Source organism: Octopus sinensis, linkage group LG6, assembly GCF_006345805.1.
Source record: "Octopus sinensis linkage group LG6, ASM634580v1, whole genome shotgun sequence".
Taxonomy (NCBI): domain Eukaryota; kingdom Metazoa; phylum Mollusca; class Cephalopoda; order Octopoda; family Octopodidae; genus Octopus; species Octopus sinensis.
Window position 1 is genome coordinate 92,682,517 of NC_043002.1, and position 17,563 is coordinate 92,700,079.

Here is a 17,563-nt window from a genome sequence, read left to right on the forward strand (position 1 = left end):
CACACACGTGTGTGCAGGCATATGCATATGTATACATGTATGTACATGTACTACTCTTATAATGCACACTGATGAATATATACCTATATCTTCGGCATATTAGGACGAAATCGAAACAACTTTCTCTTTTTCAGCAGGATTCGTTCATTTGGACGAAACCATTCAATTCTCCTTTGGCACAGGCTGCGCAGGTAAGGCCCTCGAGGGCCTCAACACCATATCTCTAAATACATATAGATGAGTTTATTTCTAAAACCTGAACAATCAGACGTGTTCAGTTTTTTTTTTTTCTTTTTCATATGTCTGTGAAATGTTGTGCAATGCTAATAAGTCACCAACTGTTCCTCCCAATTAACTCACGCGCCATATTTGGAATAGACTTTTCGTTTTATTGTACACAAAATTCTGTTCCTTGCTCGCCGCATTCTGTCTACAAATACCATAAGTCTTGCTTCTGGTATTTGTAGACAGATGCCAAAACTTCCTTTCCTCCTCACTGCTATCTACAGATATCTTAGCCTCCATGCCTCGCTTCCAATCTACAGATGTCATAACTCCTACTCCTCTGGTTTTATCTTCAGGTGTCTTAATCCTTACTCCTCCCTGTCTATATACAGATGCCTTAGTTCGTCTCCCCTTCTATCTACAAATGTCCTAGCTAGCCCCTACTCTTCCCCGTAAATCTACAGATGATATAACTCACGTTCCCGCTTTTCGTTTACAGATGTCATACTCCTTGCTCCTCCATCTCTATCTACAGATATAACTCTTGCTCCTCAAATTCTGTCTACAGATATCAAACATAACCCCTGCTCTTCTCCTTCTATCCACAACTGTCAGAACCCTTAATCCTTCTTTTCCATCGACAGATGACCTTGCTTAACCACTGCTTATCCTATTCTATCAACAGATGTTATAACCCCTGCACCTTTCTTTCTATCGACAGATGTCGTAACTCACTCCCCCCCTCCTACCTTCATCTACAAGCTCTTTCTATCTACAGATGCTATAGCCGCTACTCCAGCCCGCGCTTCTAGCTGAAAAGCATCTGAAGTTTCAATCACGACTCAAGGACAACACATACACACACGATCTCACTATCAAAGGCACAGGCGCACACGCATAGATTGGCTCTCTATCTCTTTCCTTTTCTCGCTCACACATACACGGATTGCCAAAGACACACACAGACACACACACACACTGACACACACACACACACACACTGTCCAAGTATTTTCAATGTTTCCTCCTTGAACTCAACAAGTTCTCTTAACTCTTCGCCAGTCTGTCTGTGTACGCTCGCCAGTCTGTCTGTGTACGCTCGCCAGTCTGTCTGTGTACGCTCGCCAGTCCATGTGGGGTGTGACTGCCACTTCTCTATCTGACAGGACTGCATGGCTGAAATACTCACGGTACTCAATTTAATAAACACGCCGCGCGCACAAACAGCGTTTGATCATTGACATCCGGCTGGACAGGAAGTTAAGTTAGCAGTTCTGTTGCCTGTGTAATTTCTGATGCGGTAATACATTCCCGTTATGGTAGTATATATATATATATAATATATATATATATATATTATTTAAAGATTAATAGAAAAGGACGTGGTATAACAAAAAAAAAAAAACGTATTAGCACGACAATTGTTTCGGCTTCAAGTTGCACTGCTCTCCAGTTAGACGTGGAATAATACCAGATGCAACGCACAGTGCAAAAGAGCCTCTTCAGGTGGAATAAATAAAATATGCTTATGAAGAGCAGCAAGCTGGCAGAAACGTTAGCACACCGGGCGAAATGCTTAGTGGTATTTCGTCTGTCTTTGCGTTCTGAATTCAAATTTCGCCGAGGTCGACTTTGCTTTGACTTTACTTTTCATCCTTTCGGGGTCGATATATTAAGTACCAGTTGCGTACTGGGGTCGATCTAATCAAATGGCCTCCTCCCCCAAAATTTCCGGCCTTGTGCCTAGAGTAGAAAAGAATATATGTGTGTGTGTGTGTGTGTGTGTGTATATATATAATATATATATATATAATATAATATATATATATATATAATATGCAGATATGGAGTATAACTTCAAATCTAAAGGTTTTAATTTCGTCACTGGACTGCAGCCATACTGGAGCACAACCAAAGCTTCTGCCTTTGTGTAATGCAAAGCACGCATATATCTGTTGTAATGTTACATACACGCACACACCTGTTACCTTTACTGAACTGTAATATAGAGCACGTACGTATAGAACACGTACGTACATACATACTTACATACATTTTCACATATACATACATACAAACAAAAATACCTTGTTATTGATGTTGAAATTCCAATGACGGGGCCTTTTTCTCTGTTGGCAAGAAATCTTGAAATAAACCTGAATGATGACGTACATACACTCACTCCTATCGTCTGTTCTGTACCGGAATATACACGTCCTGCTTTTACTTTAAAAAAAGAAAGACATAAAAAAAGAAAGACATAGGCGTAGGAGTGGCTGTGTGGTAAGTAGCTTGCTTACGAACCACAAGGTTCCGGGTTCAGTCCCACTGCGTGGCATCTTGGGCAAGTGTCTTCTGCTATAGCCCCGGGCCGACCAATGCCTTGTGAGTGGATTTGGTAGACGGAAACTGAAAGAAGCCTTCGTATATATGTATATATTTATTTATATGTGTGTGTGTGTGTTTGTTCCCCTAGCATTGCTTGACAACCGATGCTGGTGTGTTTACGTCCCCGTCACTTAGCGGTTCGGCAAAAAGACACCGATAGAATAAGTACTGGGCTTACAAAAAGAATAAGTCCCGGGGTCGAGTTGCTCGACTAAAGGCGGTGCTTCAGCATGGCCGCAGTCAAATGACTGAAACAAGTAAAAGAGTAAAGAGTATATCTTTTTCCATTTAAGTTGGAGGATTAGAGATGTTGTTCTCGTTCATATCAGGACCGTTCCAGTTTAATTCGAGTATCAAGGCCGTGACGATGCTGTTCCTTTTCGGAGCAAGACCGCTCCATTTTAGTTTAGGGAAAAACAGATAATTTCTATAAAAAGGAAATTAGCAAAAGAATGGTTATTCATCCATCAATCTCTTTAGCTGCTTTAACTACGCCCCACTCTCTCTCTCTCTCTCTTTCTCTCTCTCTCTCTCTCTCTCTCTCTCTCTCTCTCTCTCACACCACTCATACACACGTATGTGTGTGTGTATATATATATATATATATATATAGACACCGGTTCTCAAACGGTTGTGGGGACAAACATAAGCACAAAGATACCCAGATACCATGGTGTGGTGTGTGTGTGTGTTGTAGTATATATATATATATAGGGAGATGTACTCAGCATTAGCAAAGTATATATATATATATATATATATATATATATATTATATATATATATATACACAACATATGTATCTGGGTATCTTTGTGCTTATGTTGTCCCCACAACCGTTTGAGAACCGGTGTTAGTTTCTTTATGTCCCCATAAAATACCGTTCAGCAGAATATACAAATAGAATTAGTACCAGGGTGCAAAAAGAAAGCAAGTACTAGCATCGATTTGTTCGACTATAAAAACCCTTCGAGACGGTACCCCACAAAATTGCGCGCGCGCACGTCATTTATCTTTTATTTGGTTCTGTCATTGGATTTAGTAGAACAAGTCCGCCGCAGGACTTATTTTGTTTTAAGCTTGATACTTATTCTAACGGTTTTTTATACCGAACAGATAAGTTACAAGAACGTAAACATACGAATACCGGTTGTCATGCTGTGGAGCTAAACCCAGAATCATGTGATTAGGAAGCCACGCCTTCGCCTATAAAGTTAGTGTGTGTGTGTGTGTGTAATTGTGTGTATTTATCTATATATATATATATGTATATGTGTGTGTGTGTGTGAATGTATATGTATGTGTGTGTATGTGTATATGTATAGTATATGCATATGTATGTATAGTATATGCATATGTGTGTGCATATATAACTTTATATATATATATATATATATATATACACACATAATAGATAGTATTGTTACGTGATTCTCTCTAAACAGCGTTCATTAACTCTCACACATTATTCTTCTCTCTCTCTCTCTCTCTCTCTCTCTCTCCATAAATTAATAGACAACATTAAAACCAAAACGTAATTATAAGTTAAAACAAAAAAACAGTTAGAGTAAAAGTGAGAAAACTCGGAGTGTAACCTTGTCTGAATATTAATGAATCCATGGAGTTGCATTATGACAAATTAAGAGAGTGGTTAATATGCAGTTTAGTCTCTTAAAAGTGAAACTAAATTGCGCCGGAAGTGACGTCGGTGAAAACTCATAATTTCATTAACAGAACTGGTGAAAAACCATTATTTCATTAACAGATGTCCCTGATCATGCCACGTCCACAGGCAGACACATAGTTGTACTGTATCGTTTAGAGATATTTTTAGCGTTTCTGAAATAGCAGGTTACGTACACTACTTTAGTCCTTCATTCCGATTTCTCTGTCAAAAAGCAAAACTAATTTATTCACATTATTTTGAATTAACCATGCATCATCTTGTAGTTTTGAGATTTTGAGGATATGATTGTCTATTTTTGGTATGATATTGTAGGTTAGGTATGATAGGCTGGATCTAGATGGGTGAACCGGATCTTTTCGGTTTGAACGGCAGTTTTTAACATAATTTCTAGGTAACTAAAAAATTTTAAACTTCATATACTTGTAGAATGTGTTTATAAAACATCTTTTTCTCTTGGCTTTATTGAGAAAACTCTATAGTTTGTAAGATATTTGTTGTGTTTTTTTTCCTTCAATTTCGGCAATTTCAACTCTACGTCCGTTGAGTTAAACTACATTCTGTGCCGTATGAATATGTCCCTCGTTTAAAAAACAGATTGGGTTTATTTACATTTGTGAAGAAAAAAAGATAAACTTCCCCCCACCGCTAACCCTAAAACAGATTGAAATGCAATAGATCGATACTAGGGTCAAAATTATGGATGACAATTTCATATAACACCGCCGTTCAAATCGAAAAGATCCTAGGCTGGATCTAGATGGGTTGAACCAAAAGGAAAACGGATAGAATATTTGAGACAGATATATAGCCAAGTTTAAATGATAAGGAGTAAATGTATTATAATACCTCGTGACGATACCGTCAAAAAGACATACACAGATGTGACAGATGCATTACTCTTGCTCAACTAGTGAGATGTGCACAAAAAATTGATGGGAAGTGAAGGCATTTTGCATGTAGATTCAGTCGTAATAAAAGCTCTCTCTCTCTCTTTTTCTTTCTTTCTTTTTCTCTCTCTCCCACTCTCTCTCTCTCTCTCTCTCACCCTCTCTCTCAACCCATTTAACTCATCTTGTCCTAATGTAGTACTTTCTATACAGTATTTCATGGCACAATTGTTAGCACGGGGAAAATGCTTCGCAGTATTCTGTCAGTTTTTTAGTAGGCGCAGGAGTGCATGTGTGGTAAGTAGCTTGCTTACCAACCACATGGTTTCGGGTTCAGTCCCAATGCGTGGCACCTTGGGTAAGTGTCTTCTACTATAGCCTCGGGCCAACCAAAGCCTTGTGAGTGGATTTGGTAAGACGGACACTAAAGAAATCCATCGTATATATATATATATATATATATATATATATATATATGTGTGTGTGTGTGTACGTTTGTGTGTCTGTGTTTGTCCTCCCAACATCGCTTGACAACCGATGCTGGTGTGTTTAGGTCCCCCGTAACTTAGCGGTTCGGCAAAAGAGACCGATAGAATAAGTACTAGGCTTACAAAGAATAAGTCCTGGGGGTCGATTTGCTCGACTAAAGGCGGTGCTCCAGCATGGCGGCAGTCAAATTACTGAAACAAGCGACAGAAAGTAAAGAGAGAGTATAACGAAATTCATTGTCATCACTTCCAGCGTAACTTTTACCTTTTTTTTTTTTTTTAAGAGAGACACTATTCTTTATATTAAGCGAGAGATTATGCTATTTATTTAGACAACTATCCATCAATTTGTAATAAACTCCATAATTATTGAAACTACATCTTAGCAGAATAGTTTGAGTTCAAATCTTGCCTTTTCTACTTTTTCTGCTTTTGCTGCTTTGCTTCGTGCTCCTGCTTGATAGGGTTGGGGGTCACCCCAAGATCAGTTGTCCCGAAAACGTCATCATGCGTAGAGCCAACCTAGTTCACTAGTGCTCTGCGACGGTAGTGGTCTCGTGCCTGCCTCTCAGTATCATTCAAGGTGACGTCGGGCCTATTCCCCAATCACGTCCAGCAATCGGATTCAATGAAATAAATACCGGCTGTTTATAGGGTTAATCAAATTTTCAGCAAATTTGAGGCTCTTTGTCGGCGGGCGGGCGGGTCTGTAACATTTTCGCTTTTAAATCTCAATCAAAACTATTTCCTGTCCTTTGCTGAAAACTGTTAATTTTGTGAAGATAGTCCGTAAAGATCATTCTACTCAGTCTCACACGGGGTAGAAAGATCTTTATGACACCCTTAATAGTTGTGGCTTTTTATATCTCTTAAGTAAAGAAATTCTTTATTATATTTCATAGTAGCGACCATACTGCAATTCATGTTTGCAAACATTTATTTCCTTTTAATGTCCATCATTAAAAGGTATACAAAGGCTTTGGTGTGTCGAGAACAAAGCAGATTCTAACATCCAAACTACTAAGATATTATTGGGTTGTCCGGAAAGTGCGTACCGATTTTTAAAAGAAAAAAAAAAGGTCAATGAATACTTGCTATTACATTTTTAATCAACCAAATATAAACCATTTTGTTGCACAATGCATCTCCATCTTTCCTTTAACTTGAAAATACCCTCTTCTCACAACTGAGGTGGTTTCATGGCAAAGAATTCATCAAGGTATCTTTTTACGTCATCCAAGGAATTGAAATTTTTACCATTAAACTATTCTGCAGAGACCTGAATAAGTGGAAATCCGAAGGAGCAATATCTGGTGAATATGGAGGGTGGGGTAACACATCCCAGCCGAGCTGCAGCAATTTTTGTCTGGTTCCCAAAGCATCAAGTGCCGAAAATGAACTTTCTTATCTTCCATTTTAAAGGGTTACATAATTAACACAGGTTATAGAAACATAAATCTTCTTCCACAAAAAGATAGCTTAAACTGTGTTCTAAATGGAGGTGTAGTCAAATCCTATTTTATGGACTCAACCATGTTCTAAAATAAGTCGAAAGGTAAGCTACTATAAATCGGCACGAACTTTCCGGACAACCCAATACATGTGTAAAAACATATTGGTACTGTGTGCCTCCGCCTACACCAACACACATGAGGTATAGGGCCTATAAGAAAGATGGCTCATTTAGAACACCGGTCGTGGGTTTTGGGACAGCCAAGGAGAAGCATATGAGTATGTTACAGAATCCCCTCTACAGAGAAAAGAAAAATAATTCACAACCGCTTTGAATTTTGTCAGGACCCTAGCAGAGTGTATAAGGGTTCAGTTACACCCTCTACAGCGACAATTTGGGACATCCTTATTGGGTGACTCTGAAATTTGCTCGATAGAGGGCTGCCTTAAAATTAGACAACAATGATGAGCTCATGGTGGAAGAACCTCGATCCAATAGCTTGATCTGCTAACAGAAGCAGCCATATCTTCCTCAAATCACATCTCACTAAAGCATGAATCTAGTTGCTAGGCCTGTTACAAATAGTAATCAAATTTTTCTTAAACCTCACCTCACTACCTTTAAAAGACAATCGGATATTATATCACATCACAACATACCACCCACAGCACGACCCCGGCGGAATTTGTACTCGGGACGTAGCGACGGACGAAATACCGCTAAACACTTTGCCCGGTGTGCTAACGATTCAGCCAGCTCGCCGCCATAATCTTTTCTATTATAGGTAGAATGCTTGAAATTTGGTGGGATCGGGAAAGTCGATGACATGAACCCAAGTACTTGACTGGTACTTAATTTGGATCTTTTCGGTTTGAACGGCAGTTTTTAGCATAATTTCTAGGTAACTAAAAAATTTTAAACTTCGTATACTGGTAGAATGTGTTTATAAAACATCTTTTTCTCTTGGCTTTATTGAGAAAATTGTATTGTTTGTTTCTTCAATTTCTGCAATTTCAACCAATCACTGATGTCTATTGAGGTAAAAAAAAAAACATTCTGTGCCGTATGAATATGTCCCTCGTTTAAGAAACAGATTGGGTTTATTTACATTTGTGAAGAAAAAAAGATACCCTTCCCTTAACCCTAACCCTAAAACAGATTGAAATGCAATAGATCGATTCTAGGGTCATAATTATGGGTGGCAATTTCATATGACACCGCTAGAAAAAAACTACCGTTCAAACCGAAAAGATCCCTTAATTTATCAACCCCGAAAGGATGAAAGCCTAAGTCGACTCCGGCGGAATTTGAATTCAGAACGTAGCGATGTGTGAAATATCGCTAAGCATTTCGTCCAGTGAGCTAACGATTCTGCCAGCGCGTTGCCTTTGTAATAAATAATAATAATAACAACAACACAGTCTTACAAAGGTTAGTTGGCGATTATATATGTGCATCGTGTTTACATTCATCGCTCCTCTCAAACATAAATCCAATTATTGTTTGTGACTCCACATACAATTATTTCACAATATATACGAGAGTGGGAGTGAAGAAACGAGCGAGCGAGCGAGTACCAATGATGGTGGAGTGGAAGAAGGTGACGTATGAAATATTAGATGCTGTCGTTAACAGTAATCCTATGCCATAGAATAATCTTAGTGGTTATAATCCAGAGAGACAAGTGACGAACGAATGGGAGAAAGAGAGAGAGAGGGGGGGAGGACATTAGTCACGAAGGGGTTGTAGGCGTTGCTGATGTGTGTGTGTCTGTAACGAGAGAATGTGAGGGGTGAAAATATACGGACACAGGGGTGTAAGCGTGTGTGCCGACGCTTATATACACATACACACGTATACTTTGTGTGTGTGTTTCGCTCAGGCAAAGCGACATCGATGCCAGAGACAGCTAATGAACTTTTATTACACAATTTCCTCTTGTTATACACACACACACACACACACACACACACACACACACACACACACACAGTGACGGAGAAGGAATAAGTGAAAGACTAGGACAAATGAGCAGAGAAGAAAGTTGTAGGTGTATGTGAATATACATACATATAAATAATTATACACACACACAAACACACTGTGGTTGAAGTTGAAAGTTGTAGGTGTATGTGAATATACATACATATAAATAATTATACACACACACACATACAAACACACAGTGTGGTTGAAGTTGACATATAGACATAATAGGGTGTAGGCGTTTATATAGAAACGTCATTTTTTTTCTTCTTCATATCATCGGAATTCATATATATATATATATATCTTCACATGTTATCATCGGGAACATATGACGTGCATTTTTGCATATAAATATGTCTGTGTGTCAGTCTGTTTCTCCCATATATATATATATATAGATATCTAGTCTTATATATAATATATTATATCCGGTCCCACTCACAAGTAATATCTATATATATATATATATATATAATTATAATATATATATATATATATATCCGTTCCCACTCCAAAGTAATATCATATATTATAGATATATATCCGTTCCCACTCAAGTAATATCTATATATATATATATATATATATATATATAATCCGTTCCCATCACAAGTAATATCTATCTATATATATATATATATATATCCGTTACTCACAAGTCTATCTATATATATATATATATATATATATATATATATATATATATATCCGTTCCCACTCACAAGTAATATCTATCTATCCATCTATTATATATATATATATATCCGTTCCCACTCACAAGTAATATCTATCTATCCATATATATATTATATGATATATACGTTCCCACTCACAAGTAATATATATATATATGTTTTGCTTGTGATTATATTTTTTTTTCTCCCACTCACAATGTATATTTGCAATTCATATAAGTACACCCACTTGCACAAGCATGCGAGTGAGTGTGTATATGTGTGTGTGTGTATTTTAATACTCTTCGTCCTACACACGCGAACGGTTTATTTACATTTTCTTTTTGCTTTTTAGATTTCTTGCATAACTCCTTTACCATTCTTTGCGTGGTCGTTGTTTAACTCCAGGACAATTCCCATCAAGCAGACTCATGACCAAAGACAATAGATTCGAACCCATGACCAGCATATTCCTTTTTTTTGTCTTTCTTTCTTTCCTCGGTGTTTGTTTCGTAAAGAGAATAATGTACTCTGTACTTCTTATTCTTTATGGTTTGAGGAAGATTTAGCTGCTACTTCATATTTGGGCATCATATGCGATCTTTTTGTTTATATTTCCAAACACAGGATGGTCTATTTTATCTTCTAATATTTTATTTGTTTGTCATTTGACTGTGGCCATGCTGGGGCACCGTCTTGAAGAATTTTAATCGAAAGAATCGAACCCCATTAGTATCTGTTTTAAAGCCTGACATTTATTCTATCCGTCTCTTCTGCCGAACCACTAAGTTACGGAAACGTAAACACACCAACACCGGTTGTCAAGTGGTAGTGACGGACAAACATACACACATTAGACTTCGCTGGCGAAGGCTGGAAGCCCGTCGCATATATATATATATACGCGTGTGTGTGTGCGTACATGTCCCCCACAACCGCTAGACAACCGGTGCTGGTTTGTTTATGGCTGGAATGGCTTTGATCATAGATACGTCTGCATCAATCTCCTAGATGAGCTGCGGTTAAACGATAACTGTAACATTTTCAAATCGATCTCAGTCCTTAGTTTTTTTTTAAGCCTTGTACTTACTTATTCTATCGGTTTTTTGCCAAACCGCTAAGTTACGGGGATGTAAATACACCAGCACCGGTTATCAAGCAGTGGTGGGATGCGCGCGTACGCACACATACACACACACACGTACATATATACTTTCCGTCTACCAAATTCACTCACAAAGTTTAGGTCGGACCGGACTCATAGTAGAAGACATTTTGTCCAAGGTGCCGCGCTGTGAGATTGAACTCAAAATCCCATACTTACAACGCGAGTTTCTTAAACCAGAGCTGCCATGCCTCCACCTACAAAAATCAACAGAAAAAAAAATCATAATCCTCATTTGAGCCAAAACAAATTATGCCAATTGTGTGTGTGTGTTGTGTGTGTGTGTGTGAGTGAGAGAGAGAGAGAGAGAGAGAGAGAGAGACTCGGTGTGCGCACGTGAAGTTGATTCCAGTATATTTAAGCTCTGATTTAACGACAGTTAAATTCGTCACCTCGTTTAACACCCCCCCCCCCTATCTCTTCAGCCATCCTAAAAATCTGTTCCTTAGTGGAATCCACTCTATTGTAATCACAGAAACTAGGTTTATCAATGTAACAAACCAAAACAAAAAGAAAAATGGTGGTGGGGGGAAAAAAGGCTCATCACGTGTCATTTCCTCCTACTTCAATAAACTATAAACGGTAGTTTCTACCTCCTCCTCCTCCTTCACCAGTTTTACTGCTCTTGTCTTCTTTGACTGAAAGTCATGAAAGAAAGGAAAGGAAAGTAGAGGAAAAGAAATGTTATTGAGCTATGGTAGACAGTATATAAAAGCCTCCTGAAGGAATCCTACCCATACCGTTGCGAGTTCACGGGTCGTGGACTTGTTTTATTGTGACGAAGGGCGGCTCATCATCATGATGGTGGTGGAGCAAGGTGGTAAATATCACGGATCTTTTCGGTTTGAACGGTAGTTTTTTTCTAGCGGTGTCATATGAAATTGTCACCCTTAATTATGACCCTAGTATCGATCTATTGCATTTCAATCTGTTTTAGGGTTAGGGTTAGTTAGGGATGGGGGGAAGGGTATCTTTTTTTTTTCACAAATGTAAATAAACCCAATCTGTTTCTTAAACGAGGGACATATTCATATGGCACAGAATGTTTTTTTTTTACCTCAATAGACGTCACTGATTGGTTGAAATTGAAGGGAAAAAAAACAACAAATATCTTACAAACTATAGAATTTTCTCAATAAAGCCAAGAGAAAAAGATGTTTTATAAACACGTTCTACCAGTATACGAAGTTTAAATTTTTTTAGTTTCCTAGAAATTATGTTAAAAACTGCCGTTCAAACCGAAATGATCCAGCTGTATCATTAAATTCAAATGAAGACATATTAATATTTCCATAAAATATCTTTATTCAGGTCTGTGTGAATGTGTGTGTGTGTGTGTTTTGTATATCTTTGTGTCAGTGTATTTGTGTGTGTGTGCGTGTATGTGTTTGGGTATGTGTTAGTCTATCCGTTGCCAGTAATAAGTGTGAGCTTCTGAGTATGTTTCTGTGTGTGCGCGCGCGCGCTGTTAATTCTATATTTCGCTGTGTGGCATTGTCTGTGTGTTTGAAAATGTGTGTGTATTTGTATCTAATTGTATGTGTGTGCGTGTATCTGTATATCATTGTGTGTGTGCGTGTGTATCTATATCATTGTGTGTGCGTGTGTATCTGTATATCATTGTGTGTGTGTGTGTATCTGTATATCATTGTGTGTGTGGTGTGTGTGTGTGTGTATGTGTGTATCTGTATATCATTGTGTGTGTGTATCTGTATATCATGTGTGTGTGTATCTGTATATCATTGTGTGTGTGTATCTGTATATCATTGTGTGTGTGTGCGTGTGTATCTGTATATCATTGTGTGTGTGTATATGTATATCATTGTGTGTGTATCTGTATATCATTGTGTGCGTGTATATCTGTATATCATTGTGTGTGTGTGTGTATCTGTATATCATTTGTGTGTGTGTGTGTATCTGTATATCATTTGTGTTGTGTATCTGTATATCATTGTGTGTGTGTATATGTGTGCGTATTTGTATATCATTGTGTGTGTGTGTGTATGTGTGCGTATTTGTATATCATTGTGTGTGTGTTAGTTATGTATCGTTGTCTGTCTGTTATATTATGAGCGTGTGCGTATGCTACTCTGTGTGTGTGTGTGTGTGTGTTTACACATACGCTATTGTGAGACTGGCTATTGCGTATGTGTGCGTGTGCAGATGTATAAATGATTTATTTATTTATTTATTGGCATGGATTTTTCTTTTCATCACAAACGAGATAGGAAAGGCAGCAAAAAAGATTTTGTGATGTTGATGCCTTTCTCAGTAAATCAATACACCAGAAATATTTGTGCTCAAAACGGAAATAGTTTTTTTTTGGGGGGGGGGGGGTTCTCATTTTTGTTTCAGTCGTTGGACTGCGGCTAAGCTGGGGCACCGCTTTCAAAGGTTTTAGTCGAACAAATTTACCCCCCCCCCCCACTAATTTTTTTTTTTTTTTAGTGTCGGTTTAACTATCGGTTTCTTTTCATCGGACTGCTGCGTTACGGGAGCGCAAACAAACCGACACCGGTTGTCAAGAATAATGATCCACACATACTCACACACACACACACACACACACACACTTCCGCAGTTTCCCGTCTAGTAATTTATTCACGAGGCAATTGGTCAATCTGGAACTCCATTAGAAGACACTTGCACAAGGTACCTATTTCTTTACTACCCACAAGGGGCTAAACACAGAGGGGACAAATGGATTAAGTCGATTATAACGACCCCAGTGCGTAACTGGTACTTATTTAATCGACCCCGAAAGGATGAAAGGCAAAGTCAACCTCGGCAGAATTTGAACTTGGAACGTAGCGACAAACAAAATACCGCTAAGCATTTCGCCCGACGTGCTAACGCTTATGCCAGCTCACCGCCTAAGGTACGCGTAGAGGAACTGAAACCGAAACTATGTGTCTAAAAAGTGAGCTTCGTAAACAACACATGTTTACCGGTTTCTTTTTTTTTTTTTTTTTTTTTTTTTTTTTTACTTCAAGATCACACACAATCGGACATGGGAAAGCGTTAAACATAAAAGTCGAATCGCCTTCTTAGCAAGCACCGTAGAATCTTTCATGAAAAAAAAAAAAATGAAAATGGAAATGCTATATCACATTGGATAATGACCTCTTTCGTCTATGTAAAATCGATGAGATTCACAGCTTGAATGCCTTTGATCATGCGTTTCCTCAATCGGGGCTCGCCTCAGGCCTGGGCTTAACAATTTCAGGATATATATATATATATATATATATATATATATATATATATTATATATATATATATATTTATTTATTTATATATACACACACACGCCCACACACTCACGTGTATGCGCCTGTATTTATAACAGAGTGTGAATTTGTGAACGCAAGCACGTATATAGCATCTCTATTCAGTAATTGACTTATCACTCTCTCTATATATATATGTGACTTGTGAGTGTACCGTGTACTTTTAAGCTGACGAAAAGAGCGTGTGGGTGAGAGAATAGTGTGAACGACCATATGATTTCGTTCTGATGTGTTTAATATCTGCTTTCTTTAAGTGGATATTGTCATGCTTAAGGGAAAAATCTGATCTTTGTTAGCGGACACACTAACAGCAGCAGACATGTTTTGATTCTTGTTGGATTTCGTTAGCGAATTGTAGACAGTGCAAACCCGCTTGATCAATAAACCGAAATTTTAACATGTGCGCGCTACAATAACCAACTGGTATGGGGTAAGATTTTTGGATCTTTTCGGTTTGACCGGCAGTTTTTTCTAGCAGTGTCATGAAATTGTCACCCATAATTATGACCCTAGTATCGATCTATTGCATTTCAATCTGTTTTAGGGTTAGGGTTAGTTAGGGTTAGTGGTGGGTGGAAGGGTATCCTTTTTTCTTCACAAATGTAAATAAACCCAATCTGTTTCTTAAACGAGGTACATATTCATACGGCACAGAATGTTTTTTTACCTCAATAGACGTCACTGATTGGTTGAAATTGCAGAAATTGAAGAAAAAAAAACAACAAATATCTTACAAACTATAGAATTTTCTCAATAAAGCCAAGAGAAAAATTGTTTTATAAACACATTCTACTAGTATACGAAGTTTAAAATTTTTTAGTTACCTAGAAATTATGTTAAAACTGCCGTTCAAACCGAAAAGATCCCCACACAAAACAATAATGTATCACTTTTTTCTTAACATGGTAGGTGATTAGAGAAAGGTTTCACATTATTCCAAAAAAGAATCCCTTCGGTCATGAATGACCGTGGGATTGCACCTAGAAAGTTTTCCCCCAAGGCACAAGTCTGGGCAAGGTTGTTTATGGAAGACCAACAGTCGCCCATGCGTGCCAGCCCCCTTCTCCAATACCACCGATGTTACCTTAAAGTGTCTTGCTCAAGAACACAACACACCTCAGTCCGGAAATCAAACTCACTTCCTCATGACTGTGGGCCCGACGCTCTGACCACCTTCAATTCCAACACACCTCGGTCCGGGAATGCGGGAAAGGCGGCGAGCTGGCAGAAACGTTAGCACGCCGGGCGAAATGCTTAGCGGTATTTCGTCTGCGTTACGTTGTGAGTTCAAATTCCGCCGAGGTCGACTTTGCCTTTCATCCTTTCGGGGTCGATAAATTAAGTACCAGTTACGCACTGGGGTCGATGTAATCGACTTAATACCTATGTCTGTCCTTGTTTGTCCCCTCTGTGTTTAGTCCCTTGTGGGTAATAAAGAAATAGGTCCGGGAATCAAACTCACTTCCTCATGACTGTGGGCTCGACGTTCTAACCACCGAGCCTCGCGCCTTCAAGTTATATTTGTGTATAATATATGTATAAACATTGCTCCGAAATTTTGTTATAACTCCTTTCTTCTACTAGCTCCGCCACCGCCACCAATGTAGTTTATCTATCTCTGTATTACACGTTGGGCTGTGTCAAATGCTTCGCAGTGAAATCCAAGCTGGCGGCTGGCTCTACGACTGAAGAAAGTTTGTGTTAAGCAGGAAGACACAGTAGGACAAACAAACAAACAGGTGTTCCTTCTCATGGCTGTGTTTGCTGGTGTCTCGTGTTCTCTGTTATTTTATGGTTATATAAATAAGCCAGCTGATGACGTCATTGATAGGCAGGCAGGTAGATAATAAAATGATGGATAGTTTGACTGACAGGCGACCAGCTAGCAAGGTATGCACACACACACACACACACACACACACACACACACACACGCAATCACGCACACACTCCCATACATGCTTGTTATTCATGTGGAGAGATTAACTTACATAGGTTAAGTGAATATATTACTGATAATCTTTACGTATATGTTGCATATATGCGTGTATGCGCGCCTTAGTGTAAAACATCTTACAACTGGCTTCTTAGCATTCATACATACAAATGTTTCTTTTCCTTATTTATTTATTTTTCGTTTGTAAATAGAATTCTTACATACACTACTACCACCACACACACACACACACACACACACAGAGCAATGGGATCTTTTCGGTTTGAACGGCAGTTTTTAACATAATTTCTAGGTAACTAAAAAATGTTAAACTTCGTATACTAGTAGAATGTGTTTATAAAACATCTTTTTCTCTTGGCTTTATTGAGAAAATTCTATAGTTTGTAAGATATTTGTTGTTGTTTTTTCTTTTCTTCAATTTCTGCAATTTCAGCCAATCACTGACGTCTATGGAGGTAAAAAAAAAAAACATTGTGCCGTATGAATATGTCCCTCGTTTAAGAAACAGATTGGATTTATTTACATTTGTGAAGAAAAAAAATACCCTTCCCCCCACCCCTAACCCTTAAACAGATTAAAATGCAATATATCGATACTAGGGTCATAATTATGGGTGACAATTTCATATGACACCGCTAGAAAAAACTGCCGGTCAAACCGAAAAGATCCATGCCTTTGTTCGTATATATACACCTCCTCAACTTACGATCTATGCGACTTACGACCATAAAAATTAATTAATTATAAATCGATTTTCGGACGTTGGGCAGCTGCGCGTACGATAACTATGGCAGCATCTTGGCAACGCATGCTTCCCTCGGGCCCAGACATCCACTGCCTGCTACTGTCTTTCATTCAGTCACTTTCAAACATTAGTTGCATTTGAATGAAAATAGTGTTGAAAAATATATATCCGACTTACGACCAGATCGACTTATGACCTGTCAGCCGAATCGGAACTCGGTCGTAAGTCGAGGAGAAGGTGTATAAACGCGAACTTATGTACTTATGCATACGTACATACATTAATATATATCCTTTAAAGCACACATACACACTCGCACGCACATGTAACTCATACACTAACACATATCCACTAGCATACACACAAGGATGTTATACAGAATCTTCCCTGATTCAACCTGGTGACTTGAAGGGCCATATTGGTTTATGATTACATCCAAAGTCTAGGACAGGGATTCTCAACCATTTTTTTTTTTTTATCCATGGACCCCTTTGATTAATATTTTATTCTGGTGGACCCCTATAGCCATTCAATGTTTAAAAACTAGTTTTACAGAAACTTCTTTCAAAATTCCTTTTTCTCTTTTTTGCTCATTAATTCGTCTAGGTTGAACTAT

General features: G+C 38.2%; 1 long non-coding RNA gene across 1 annotated transcript in view; it reads right to left on the bottom strand.

Moving 5' to 3' along the window:
- Window positions 1-17,153, bottom strand: part of LOC118763752 — a 24,750-nt gene extending 7,597 nt beyond the window's left edge. The window contains exons 1-3 of the long non-coding RNA XR_004999503.1: window positions 17,074-17,153; window positions 6,096-6,100; window positions 556-560 (exon numbers count right to left, since the gene is read on the bottom strand). This is a non-coding gene — a long non-coding RNA (uncharacterized LOC118763752). The remainder of the gene's footprint in view (window positions 1-555; window positions 561-6,095; window positions 6,101-17,073) is intronic.
- Between the last annotated feature and the right edge of the window lie 410 nt (window positions 17,154-17,563).